We start from the raw sequence: 14043 nt of genomic DNA, 5'->3' as shown, positions 1-14043 counted from the left end.
CAAATTTAACAGATCAATGACATGCTTCATTTGAATTGCTATAACTGTTCAAACATAGTTTATTGAGAATCCATCTTTTCCTCACTGATTTGAAATGCCACTTTGTCACATACTGGATTCTCATATCTATTTGTGCTTATTTCTGAATTTTCTATGCTGATCCATTGACCTGGCTGTTAGACATAAGTGCCACACAGTTTTAATTATTGTGGCTTTAATATCTGGTGGTGGCTCATTTATGTTTTTTTCAGAATTTTTCTAGCATTATTACTTATTCTTTCAAATGAACTTTAAAGTCACCTTGTCTAAAAAGTAAGTATTTTTCATAGGATTACATTAATTTTTCTAGTGATCTGGTTGGAAGTTGGCATCTTTATGACAATAAGTCTGCATATCCAAGAAGCAAGCAAACTCTGTTCTGGGTATGATTTTACTATGGCTAGAAGCAGCTAGAAAGTGTTGTGTCTGAAATCTAAAAACCCACATCTGGTGAAGTTCTGAGTTGGTTTAAAACACCAATTCTTTTTCATACTCAAATATGAAAGATGAGAATGGATTATCTCTGCTCCCCCTACTCCCTCCAGCACTGGGAGATTTCATTCCATTTTCTGGAAACAAGGAATCTTTATTCATCTTTGGAATGACTCAATTCACTGAGGATCCTCACAGAGACAAACAGTGCCTGAGTTGCTTCCTAACTGCCACGGTTTTCTGTGACAGGAAACTCCTCTCTACTGGATTATCTTTAAAATGATGTTGAATAATAGAAGCTCTGTGAAAATATTCATTCCTAGAATAAGAATATAAACATCCTCATACCAAAGCCACTGGTGGTCCTTAATTCTTCTCCAAGTAATCCTAACTCTGTAATCCTTTTGTCTCCTGACTCTTTTGCTTTCTGTAATCTTGGGTATGAGGCTACACATTCAATTCACAAACATTTACCAAATGCCCACCTGTGCTAACAACTGAGTTGAACATCAAATATCTTAATGACGGAGAAAAAAAACCTTGTATGGTCTGGGTGAATATTTCCTTCCACCCCAAGGTTTGTAACCTTTGAATAGGATCCTCCCTCTTCTATCTATGGGAAATAGGACTAAGAAGATGTAGTTTGGCAGGATGTCCTTTTTTGCTGACAATAGGGTATCCATAAGCAATATGCTGTCCAAAGTCTCAAAGTGGGTCAACATTTTGAGACTTAGTAGCAGCATGCTTCGAAGAGGATACAGGAGGAGAAACCAGCCCTGCATTAGAAATAATTAATCCACTAGCCCCTATGGGTCATTATCTGCTACTCATTGCAGCAGATAATGATATTCCCAGCTGTGATTTGGGCTAGTTGTCCCCTGACAAGTTTTCATGCACAGAACCCAGGTCAAAACCCAGGTAGAAAGAAAATGCAAACACGCCTCTCATGTGAGGGGTGACCCTTTCGGGCCCAATGGGGATGCAGCAGCAACCTTGCAGAAAGGTCTTGAAGAGATGAAGAGCTGTAGTCTGATGGGGGGTATAAACTAGGTGAAGACCATGAGCAGGGTTTTTCTTTTTTCTTTCTTTTTTTAGCAGAGTCTAGCTCCATCACCTGGGCTGGAGGGCACTGGCACAGACACAGCTCACTGTAGCTTTGACCTCCCATGCTGAAGCGATCCTTCCACCACAGTCTCTGGAATAGCTGGAACCACAGGCACACACCACTGTGCCTGGCTAATATTAATTTTTTGCCTGTAATCCCAACACTTTAGGAGGCCAACTCAGGTGGATCGCCTGAGGTCAGGAGTTTGAGACCAGCCTGGACAGCATAGTGAAACCCCGTCTCTACTAAAAATACAAAAAATTGGCTAGGGGTGGTGGTGGGCGCCTGTAATCCCAGCTACTCAGGAGGCTGAGGCAGGAGAATCACTTGAACTCAGGAGGCAGAGGTTGCAGTGAGCCGAGATCTCACCATTGCATTCCAGCCTGGGCAACAAGAGTGAAACTCTGTCTCAAAAAAAAAAAAAAAAAAAATTTTTTTTTTAGAGACGTGATTTCACTACGTTGCCCAGGCTGGAGCAGGTATTTTTCAGACAGCATTTAGTCCCCATCATTTTGCCTTACCTTACTTCCTGGTGGGCAGCATTGCATGTAAGTTTTTGTCACATAAAACAATAAAGACGAGAGAGATGGCTTGTTCTAGTGCATAGACAACGTTTTGCAGAGGAAAGATGAGAACCTGTAGACTTTGTTGTTTTGATTAACTCTCCATCCACCAGTCCCAGCTGGTAGCATCAATGAGCAGGAATTTTCACAGTCATCTGGCGAAAACACCCCATATTAAAAAGCAAACAAGTTTTTGGGGGGGAGGGGTTCACAGATGCATTTGGGAAAAATTAGCAAACGGCCCCTTGCTTACCATCTTCACTCTTTTCTTTTTCATCCCGAACATCAAAGTCATTCAGTGGTTTTGGGATCACATATTCCACTTCATGTTTAAAGCAGATGCCAATGGGAGGAGCAGAAACATCCTTGTGAGAAAAACCACAACTATGCATTGTTATGTGAAATTTGCTCTAGTTTCACATTCTTAAAATGTTAAAAACTGGAGTGAGAACTGGCTTTTTTGCTGTGAGGTGATGCTGTAAAATGGCGGCGGCCCACTGAGCTGTGGCTATCTGGGAGGTGAAGGTAGTTTTGTTGAGTGGTGCCTGCTGGGTTGGATTCACCTGTAGCTGCCCCGCCAGGGGGTACCAGATTCCACCATCTCCTCATCCTCAACACTGCCTTAGGCTGGCTGTGACCTGGCCTCATGGCCGCAACCGAGATGATGCTGTGACAGGGCCTTGGCTCTATTAGCCATGTGGGGTACAGACAAAAGTGCCCCTGTGGCCAAGGCCTGCTACATTTATCCAGCTCCTGTAAACACACTTTCCTGTAGAATCACAAAGATGTAGGAAGTCCTGCATCTTCCATCTGCTTCTTTCTCGTCCTGTAGCCACTCCTGAGTCTCCTGTTTTAGTCCCTGTGTGGTTCCAGTGTCTAAAAAATGAACACATGAGAGTTATAACCCCTTTTTAAGTATCTTCTGCCTACGTATCTTCCGTAGCCTCTGTCCTTTTCTTCCCTTTTACAGCAAGGTAGCAGGCGCTTGAGTTCTGTGAGAGGAATGAGAAGGACAAATGCAAGCCCTTTCCCTTGAGCCTTTGCAGCTGGTTGACTCAATAATAGTTGACGAGCACCCATAAGTCAGGCTCTGCCAGGGCTGGCTTTGCTCTGTAATGAACACCTTGTCCTCCAGGATTGTTTGATTATCCTTCAAAACTGGACACACTCTTTCCTGTCAGATGGTTTCTGTGGTCATGCATTGCGGTGGGGGTGGATGTGATGACCTCTGACGATCCTTCTAGCTCTAGAACTCTGTAATTCTAATGGTCAGGCGCATGTCTTAGCATCTGTCTTCTTTCTCCCCTTATTGCTTTCATTTACCACATTATTTCTGTCTACCTTCTCAAGACTGTAGCCTTTCACCTAGCACATCCTCTGCATATCTGCATCCATCTCTGGTTGAATTTCAGTCTGTAACCAGCAGACCAGTCTTATCTGGCCTTACTCTGTGGATAGCAGAATGTCCAGTTGTTTTGCAGACACAGAGCAGAGAAGTTGCAACTTATGCAGCCAGGGCATGCACAGAAAAGAAAACTTCGACCTCAAATGACACCTGGAACCAAAGTCTCTCCCCAACCATGGAACTAAAAGTTTGGGACATAGGTGGAACCTGCACTGGAACATTTTCAAAAGTGGGTGGGTCAATTGTCTAGGAATTTCTGGTGATAAGACCCCTCCCCATGCCTTACCAAAAGTCGTCTCATTTGAAGTCCTTCCAATCAAATCCTGCCCTGCCAGCACTTTCACATACCAAGCTGTCCTTCCTAACCCATAAAACTTGTCCCAAAACCCAGATCTGGGAGACAGATTTGAGTTTTAACTGCTGCCTCCTTAGCAGTTGACCTCAGAACAAAGTCTTTCTTTTCTTCTTTTTTTTTCTGAGATGGAGTCTTACTCTGTCACCCACCCTGGAGTGCAGTGGCACGATCTCGGCTCACTGCAACCTCACTTCCTGGGTTCAAGTGATTCTCCTGCCTTAGCCTCCTGAGTAGCTGGGATGACAGGCGCCCGCCACCACGCCCAGCTAATTTTTTTGTATTTTTAGTAGAGACAGAGTTTCACTATGTTGGCCAGTCTGGTCTCGAACTCCTGACTTCGTGATCCGCCCACCTTGGCCTCCCAAAGTGCTGGGATTACAGGCGTGAGCCACCGCGCCTGGCCAGCCTTTCTTTTCTCAAAGCCCAGTGCCATAGTATTGGCTTCTCTGTGTGTTGGGCAGCAAGTCCATTGCTTGGTAGCAAGTCTGTCTTCACTATCTACAAAATGCTTTGATTGATAGCTCCCTGCCCCTCCTCTAGTGATCTAGACCCATCTGTGATAATTTCACTCTTTTCCTGAGGACAAAGTCTGGTGGAAAAGAAACACCGAGGCTAGCATCAGCTTCCTAAAGTAATGATTCCACATTTGGCAGACAGAGGGACCCACCCAGTCTCTGATTATGGCCAATCTTTGAACACTTGACTCCACTTCCTACCTGCAATCTCCACTGTGTTTATTTTAGTCTCAAGCAAGTCAGTACCTGGGAAGGTTTATACCTCACCTGTGAAAATACGTGTTAATTTTCCACCCTGGAGTTTAATAAGCTCCTTGAGGGCTGGGGTGGTATTTTCATTTTTATTTCTCTAACACCTAGCACAAACGTTTGGCGCCTAGTTTAGGTCCTCAACAAATGTTAGTTGAATAAACAGTTTTCTCTCTGTTAACTCTCCTCTGTAATGGCAATTTTTTCAAACTCCAGGCACGGATTGGCCTTACTGCACATTTCAGTGTAGGAGCCCGTCGGTTCACCATTAGAGTAATGGATCTCAGGAGTCAAAGTTGTGGACGCAATTGTAGAGAAAACCACTGGGCTCACCAAGAGAATGATCGTTTCTGGCCCCTTTCTACCTAACTTCATGCAACATGGAGACTCCTGAAAGTTGCAGATGAGTTGGATTTCTGAAAATCAAGTTGTTTTGTCTTTATTGAAATGTCCTAGCTTCATTTGACTGGACTTGGGTTACCAATAGGTTTCTTACACTTTGGCTTTGAATTTCTTTGCCTAGAGGCCTGTAAGTCAAGAAAGTCTAGGAAAAAAGGGGGGAGGGCATGAAATATTAACCTGGAATGACTGAGAGGGTCATTTTGCAGATGGGGAAACCAAGGGGCTAAGTGACTGCCTAAGGCTATAGGTTATAGTGCAGACCTGAGCCCAGAACCTAGATCCAGGGCCCGAGGCCACTGGTCTTTCCACAGTGGGGAAATCTTAGTGAGCCAGGGAAGTATAGTATTTACAAGAACCTACCATTGAACTATCTGGGGGTGTGGAAAATGGCTGTTTGCTTCCATTTGAGGCTTTCTCAGCATTCTTGTTTTACAGGGGACACCTCCCCATCTCCCTCCTTGGAGGTGCATATTGTCTACGGCACCCGTAACTGCAGGACTGGCAGCCTGGGAAGGGCCATGGCGGGGGCCGGCGGAAGCCCTCACTCTGGAGCTCTCTTGCACCTCCCACCCACATGATACAGAGGTCCATTGTACTCTCAATGGACCTCCCTGGCTCAATCCTTCTCTGCCTGCAGCTTCCAGGTGTCCCAGGGTTCAAACTGTGCCCTGTGCCCCGGCCAGTCCAAGTACTATCAGATATGTGCAGCAGGGAAAGGCCATTTCCAGGTTTCCAGTTGGGCCCAAGGGGCTTTGTGGAGTCAGTAGCAGAGGAGGCAGGGCGAGCAGAGCCGCTGGGCAGGCACAGCTCAGGAGCAGGGCCTGATGCGCAGCTGGAAGAAGAGGGATTGGCCCTGGAGTCTCCACTGGCTAGGCTGGGAATGGTTCTAGACACTGGTCCCAGGCTGGACGATGCGTGTTGGTTCCCCATGCTCCTGTGCAAGGGGCAGAGCCACAGTTGCTACTGATGTACCAAGAGGCTGACTGTCCTCAGTGTGCCCACTCCAGGAGAGAACCATGGCCTTATGTCTTGCAGCCCTGCCCGGCCACTCAGGGTGCTTTACATTGCAGCAGTGCTCTTGGTTTCATGCCACTGCCTTTGGGAGACAGCAGTGTCCGTGGATACCTCTCTGGACCTGGATACCCAGGTCAGTCAGCAGCTCCTGAAAAACCTGCACCTGAAAAAGTCCAAGTCCTGACCTCCAGACGGCTGCCAATGGCTCTAGAATCCTACCTTTCACAGCTAGACACGGAAGCAAGAAAGGTGATGGAACCATATTGGGTAAGTTGGCTTTGGGGAGCTCCAGTCTGGAAGAATCTATAAATGACCAGCTAATTTTGTTAGGTTGGTCCTTATTGCTGTGTAAATCCCAAAAGGGAAGAAGCTCAGAGAAGCAGGGAGAAAGAAACTGAAAACTCAGATGCTACCAAAGGAGTGTGGCTTTGGTTGTTCAATACTTTGTGCTCCAGATCATGAAGCTGATGAGGAAAACCCTGGCAGGTCTCCGAGTGCTCTGAGGTACAGCTCCGAGCAGATGCCCCTGCTCCAAGTCCTCAGAATTACCCCATTTGTTGCAAATGGTCGGACTGTGGAATCATTATCCCCAGGAGTTCAAACTGCAATCTTACTAAACCTCTACGGTCATCATGTGCTTCGGTGTAAATGAAGCCCCAGTATTTTATCCTCTTAAACCTTGTAACCTAACAGGATGTGGAAGAATTGAACTCTGGGACACTGTTGGTGGGATTACAAAATGGTGCAGCTGCTGGTGGCAAATGGGATGGTGGTTCCTCAAAAAATTGCAAATAGTATTACCACATGATCCAGCAACTCTACTTCCAGGGACAGAAGTAGAATTCCCAAAAGAATGGAAAGCATGGTCTCAACAATGTATTTCTTTTCTTTTTTCTTTTTTCTTTTTCTTTTTTTTTTTTGAGATGGAGTTTCCCTTTTGGAAACTCATTGCTGGAGTGCAATGGTGTGATCTCGGCTCACTGCGACCTCTGCCTCCTGGGTTCAAGTGATTCTCCTGCTTCAGCCTCCTGAGCAGCTGGGATTACAGGTGCCCACCACCACGCCCGGCTAGTTTTTGTATTTTTAGTAGAGATAGGGTTTCACCATGTTGGCCAGGCTGGTCTCAAACTCCTGACTTCAGGTGATCTGCCTGCCTCAGCCTCCCAAAGCGCTGAGATTACAGGCATGAGCCCCCATGCCTGGCTTTCAATAATGTATTTTTACACCCATGTTCATAGCAGTGCTATTCACGGTAACTAAAACGTGGAAACAACCCATTTATCCATCCACAGATGAATGGATAAGTAAAATACAGCATAATACAGTGGCATATTATTCAGCCTTAAAAGGAAGGAAATTCTGACCTGCCACATGAGATGAGGACATTATGCTGAGTGAAACAAGCCATTCACAAAAAGACAAATACTGTATGGTTCCACTTATGTGAGGTACTTAGAGGATAGCAAAATTATAAAGGCAGAAAGTTAGAATGGTGGTTGCCTGGGGCTGGGGGTCGAGGGAATGGGGAGCTTTTGTTTTATGGGTACAGAGTTTCGATTTTGCAAGATGAAGAGTCATGGCAGTGGTTGGTGGTGACGGTGGCACATTATGAATGTGCTTGATACCACCGAACTGCTGCCCACTTAATGGTGGCGGTGATAAGCTTTATATGTGTATTTTACCACAATAAAAGACTTTGAAAGAAAAAAAACCCTCCAGCCTATGAAAGACAGGAGTGCATCTGGTTCCTTTAGTCGGCTTTGGCTGGCTGCAAAGCGTGTGCAAGGCCCTGTGCTGGGTGCTGGGGCCAGTGCAGTGGGGAATGCAGCCTGGAGGAACAATCCGTCTGCAAGGGAAAATAAAGGGCGTGCCAGATACCAGCAATCCAGCAACACGCAGGGAGGTGGAGAGAGGATGTTTTGCTTATCCAGAAAAGGGAATGATGGCTTCCAGGGGCCTCAGGGGAATAAATCATAGAATCCTGGACAAGATTTGAAAGACAGGTAGGATTTGGGTGGGTGGAGAAGGGTGCATGGGGTCAGAATTGTAACTGAAAACTCATTCAGGTAGACGGAGAAAATTTCTAGAGTTGTTGTTTTTGAGCTATTTGGGGGAGGGGCACAGACCCTTTTTGAATACCTGATATGCTCACATTTCTATTGCATCCCAGCGGGGCCTAGATCTCAGGATCATTTAAATGGATCCGTTTGGGTGGGGTTCGGGGCAGAGGTCTGGTGATGCCAGGAGTGTGTGCCTGGTTTGTTCCCTCACCCCTACTCCTTGTGGTCAGGGCTCCACTTGCTGGGACATTCTGGGACCATGAGATGGCCCAGTGCAGCGAGGTCTGGAGAGGAGAAGGCTGTGGGGTCTACCCCAGTGGACAGCTTCTGCCCGAGGACCTGTGAGTGGTCTGCCCCGAGGCTTCTGCCATCTGTCTCCTCGGCTGGCACAGCCCAGGACCTCAGTGTGCTCACAGCCTGGGAGGAAGGAGGCCAGGCCAGGCTGCATGAGGCTGAGCCGCCCACCTCACCACTGTCTCCGCCCGAGCCCTGCGCCCTCCCGCTCCCAGGTGTCTCACTGCCTTCGCTCCACTTCAGTCTCCACTAGCCCTGCTTCGCTCAAGTCTCCACTGTCTAAAATCTACGCTTACGCAAGCCTCCCCAGCATGTCCCCCAGGACAGGCTGTGAAGCTGCATTCCAATCCCTTTATATTTGGAGTTTCTTGAAGTCAGTGTTTGCTTAGGAGATTTCATCCTGGGGGAACAGGAGTGATGACCCCTCATCATCCTGCCTACCTACAGATTTACTGAGCCCCATCCTTCCAACAGGATGAACCTACCTCCAAGCCTTGCTTACATACAAAAATCGAACATATCTGTTAAAAATAATTCAAACATGAATGGTTCCAGAGTTTCTGCTTAGAGTGATGAAAAATCTTTGGAGGCCGGGTTCGGTGGCTCATGCTTGTAATCCCAGGACTTTAGGAGGCCAAGGCAGGGAGGAGATTGTTTGAGCTCAGAAGTTCGAGACCACCCTGGGCAATATAGTAAAACCCCAACTATACCCAAAAATACAAAAATTAGCCAAGCGTGGTGGTGCATGCCTATAGTCCCAGCTACTTGGGAGGCTGAGGTGGGAGGATCGCTTGAGCCTGGGAGGCAGAGGTTACAATGAGCTGAGATTGCACCACTGCACTCCAGCCTTAGTGACAAAGCCAGACCCTATATACTGTTTCAAATAAAGCAAAGAAGAAAAAGAAAAATCTTTGGAAACATAATGGTAAAGGTTGCACAATACTGTGAATATTAATTAATTAAATCTATTTATTTTGAGATGGAGTCTCACTCTGTCGCCCAGGCTGGAGTACAGTGGTGCAATCTCGGCTCACTGCAACCTCTGCCTTCTGGCTTCAAGCGATTCCTCTGCCTCAGCCTCCCGGGTGGCTGGGATTACAGGCGCGCACCACCATACCCAGCTAATTTTTGTATTTTTAGTAGAGACAGGGTTTCACCATATTGGCTAGGCTGGTCTCTATCTACCGACCTCGTGATCCACCCACCTCTGCCTCCCAAAGTACTGAGATTACAGGCATGAGCCACCGCACTCGGCCTTTTATTTTTAGTTTTGAGAGACAGAGTCTCCCTCTGGCACCCAGTCTGGACCGTAGTGGTACAGTCACAGCTCACTGCAGCCTCAAACTCCTGGGCTCGAGTGATCCTCCCACCTCAGCCTTTCAAGGAGCTGGTACCACAGGCATGTGCCACTACACCTGGCTACTTTTTCCTATTTTTCATAGAGACAGGGTCTTGCTGTGTTGCCCAGGCTGGTCTAGAGCTCCTGGGCTCAAGTGATCCTCCCATCTTGGCCTCCCGAAGTGCTGGGATTACAAGCATGAACCACCACACTGGACCAGCACTGTGAATATTTATTAATACCACTAAATTGTATACTGAATTTAAAAAGGTTAAAATCACAAATTTTATATTATATAGTATATGTTTGTTTTTACTGCAACGAAAACAGATACATATATTTTTTGATGGAGTTTTTCTCATTGCCCAGACTGGAGTGTAATGACACCATCTCGGCTCACAGCAACTTCCGCCTCCCGGGTTCAAGCAGTTCTCCTGTCTCAGCCTCCCAAGTAGCTGGGATTACAGGCATGCACTACCACACTCAGCTAATTTTTGTATTTTTAGTAGAGACGGGGTTTTACCATGTTGGTCAGGCTGGTCTTGGACTCCTGACCTCAGCTGATCCACCTGCCTTGGCCTCCCAAAGTGCTGGGATCACAGGTGTGAGCCACCACTTCTGACCAACAAAAATATTTAAAAAAAATTCACGGGCCAGGCGCAGTGGCTCATGCCTATAATCCCAGCACTTTGAGAGGCCAAGGTGGGCAGATCATGAAGTCAGGAGTTCTAGACCAGCCTGGCCAACATGGTGAAACTAAAAATACAAAAATACAAAAATTGTCTCTACTAAAAATACAAAAATTGGCCGGGCGTGGTGGTGCACACCTGTAATCCCAGCTCCTCAGGAGGCTGAGGCAGGATAATTGCTTGAACCTGGGAGGCAGAGGTTGCAGTGAGCCGAGATCGTGCTACTGCACTCCAGCCTGGGTGACAGAGTGAGATTCCATCTCAAAAAATAAACAACAAAAAAAATTAAAAATTTTTCATACCATGTGAATGAACCTGTGCCAGCTGACACTGTTTTTCACTCTAGCCTTCTGCCCTTGACCTTGTGGGGAGAAAATTGTTCAGCAGTTGGAGCATAACAGGCCCTTTGCCTGTTGAAAGCCCCCAGAGAGGCTCAAAGGGAGCCAAGTCCCTGTTCCAGAGCAGGAAGGCGTGGCGTGTCCTGTCCTAAGACATGCAGGATGTGCTGGAGGCCGCTCTCCACTAACAAGGCATCCCTCAGGGCTCTTTCGGAGACTGAGGCAGGAGGATCACGAGGTCAGGAGTTCAAGACCAGCCTGGCCAAGAGACCAGCCTGGCCAGTATGGTGAAACCCCGTCTCTACTAAAAACACAAAAATTAGCTGGGTGTGGTGGCAGGCACCTATGATCCCAGCTACTTGGGAGGCCTAGGCAGGAGAATTGCTTGAACCCAGGAGGTGGAGGTTGCAGTGAGCTGAAGATTGTGCCACTTCAGCCTGGGCAACAGAATGGGACTCCAACTCAAAAAAAAAAAAAAAAGAAAAAAAAAGAAAAGAAAAAAGAAAAAAAGAGAAAAGGTTCTTTAGGACATTGGTCTTCCATCTTCTCAGTTGGAAGCTTCTGGAAATAAAGTCACCTTCCTTAGCCCAACACCTTCTCTCAACTTATTGGCTGTCATGTTGTGAGTGGTAGAGTTTGGACTTGGCTGTACTGCTAATGATAGTGGCTACCACATGTGCCATTATCATTAATGTGAGGCATCACATTGGGACCAGAATGCCCACTGTATCCATTAAAATTAAGTGAGGTGTCAGCTTACCTAATTTTTTTATTTTTTGAGATGGTGTCTCACTATGTAGCCCAAGCTGGAGTGCAGTGGTGCAATCTCGGCTCACTGCAACCTTCGCCTCTGGAACTCAAGTGATTCTCAGTGCCTTAGCTTCCCAAGTAGCAGGGACTACAGGTGCCTCCACTTTGTCTGGCAAATTTTTTGTGTTTTAGTAGAGACAGGATTTGACCATGTTGCCCAGGGTGGTCTCGAACTTCTGAGCTCAGGCGATCTGCCCACCTCTGCCTCCCAAAGTGCTGGGATTACAGAAGTGAGCCACCGCACCCAGCCAGCTCACTTCATTTTAATGGAATACAGTGGGCATTATGACCCCAACTTTACAAGTGAGAAAACTGAGACACAGAGAGGTCCCCAAAGTTGCCTAAAGTCACACAGTAAGTGGTAGAGCCAGGATTCCAGCTGAAGTCTGCTTCCATATCCCACCTTCTAACTGCTGCCACTAGACTGCTGTGTCTGCTGGGGTGTCAGGTCACAGGAGAAAAGAGATAACGGCTTTGTGACCCAGGAGCTCCTCCTTCACCTCTTCCTGCCATCCTCAGCACGAGCCAGCTGCGGTGAGGGGTGCTGTGTGCTGGGCTGGAGGATGGAGCCATGTGCAACTCCTCCTGAGGCACGCTGTGGAGGTGCAAGTGGTGTGTTCTGAGAGGTTGTGCACTACGTGGTTCTCCACCCAGTGAGCTGATGGGCAACGAAGGAAGGATGGCCGTTGGGAGGGGGAGCTGGTGGAGAGAGGGGCCAGCTGGGGAGGAGGGCGGAGGAGTAGCTTGAGTCAGACTGAGGAGCGCAGGGCAGGTGCTGGCTGTCCTTGTCACTCTTCTTTAGGAAATGCCTCTGTCAGTGCCTGGGGTTCAAGGAGTGTGGGCCGTTTTCTTTCTGAGTTCTGAGCAAATCAAGCTGGGGCATTCTGGGCTATGCTGCCCTATCCCAGGAGTCTCAGCCTTAGGTAGTTTGGCAATCTTCTCCTATAAATAATCAATAGACCCTGAACAGCACTTGTAAACTTGAGCGTAGAAAACTGGGTGAGACATTTTTATGGTGAAAGAAGCTTCTCCTTGAAGTCCCCCCAGAAGCCTCAGGGGCAGAATGCCAGGGACAGGTTTTGGGGATGTGGGCTGGATAATGCCATCATGGGGCTGCTGGAATCTGGGGTGCCAGAGCTGTTGGTTGGAAGGCCCCTGGGTATGAGGGCAATGTGCCACTTTGATGAGGGCCTCTGCCTCGCACTGTTTTGGGCCTGAACAGTGCAGAAGATGGAAACTTTTCACCCAGCTTTCTACGTTCAAGTTTACAGGTGCTGCTCGGGGACCACTGATTATTTCCAGGGCAAGACCACCAAACCACCCAAGGCCGAGACTCCCGGGCTAGCGCAGCATGCCCCGGAGTCCCCCAGCTCGATTTGCTCATAGCTCAGAAAGAAAACAGCCCACACTCCTTGAACTTCAGGCACTGACGGAGGCATTTTCCAAAGAACAGTGACAAGGACGGCCAGCACCTCCCTTGCATTCCTCAGTCTGACTCAAGCTGCTCCTGCACCCTCCTCCCCAGCTGGAGCTGAGGCTGAGGGCAATTGAGGGCCTCCAGGGAGAAGAGCTGGGTCAGGGCTGTGACCCACCAGCAAGCATGAGGCCAAGCAGATGTGCCGGGTGAGAGGCTGGAGGCCAGGTGGGAGCTGGCTGCCCTGCGGCAGCAAAGGAGATGGCTGGAGGTTGGGATGGGTGTGAGGATGAGTGTGCCTCAGGGTCCGGTTTCTGTTCCCATAGGACAGCTGTGGTGACAGAGCTGTGGCCAACTGCTCCCTGGGCTGAGGGTGAAGGAAGCTGTGCTCCCACTGGTGCTAGGGAAGGCTGCTGCTGCAGGGCTGGAGGCCTGGGTGCTGGACTGCTGGGGAAGGCTGCCTGCTGCACCCCTAAGCTGCAATCAGGGCTCGCCCTGAGGCCCTGAGGTGGGGAGAGAGCAGCTCTCTCGTACACAGCCATGTGCACATGCGCGCGCGCACACACACACACACACACACGACACGCTCACTTCATCCCCGAATTCTCCCTTCCACACACAAAGCTAGTTTCCAGTTCTCCAGTCCCCCTCCAGCCCTCTCTGCTTTTGTAGTCTCTGCTGGGCTGCACTGGGGATCTGGTCCCCATTCCCCACTTCCCTTGCTGCCCCTGTAACAAAGGGCTGGCCATGTGACATGATCTCCTGAGGCTTCAGAGAAGTGATTTTACCCCGAGCTACACAGGCGGGAAGACCACCAGCCTGGAAGGTATGTGGTGGGTTGGGAAGGGGGGAAGGGCAGGAGCAGGGGCTGAGGCCTGGGTTACCCCCCAGGGAAACTCACTATCCTTAGCAGGTCCCTTCAGCCACTTTCCCAACAAGCAGCAAATCTCCGCCGATTGAACTCTGACCGAGGCAATGGGGGCATGCCAGGCAACAAGGTGGACGTTTGCTAGCGTGGGA

This window comes from Piliocolobus tephrosceles, chromosome 1, assembly GCF_002776525.5.
Source record: "Piliocolobus tephrosceles isolate RC106 chromosome 1, ASM277652v3, whole genome shotgun sequence".
Classification (NCBI taxonomy): domain Eukaryota; kingdom Metazoa; phylum Chordata; class Mammalia; order Primates; family Cercopithecidae; genus Piliocolobus; species Piliocolobus tephrosceles.
This window is presented reverse-complemented; position numbering follows the sequence as displayed.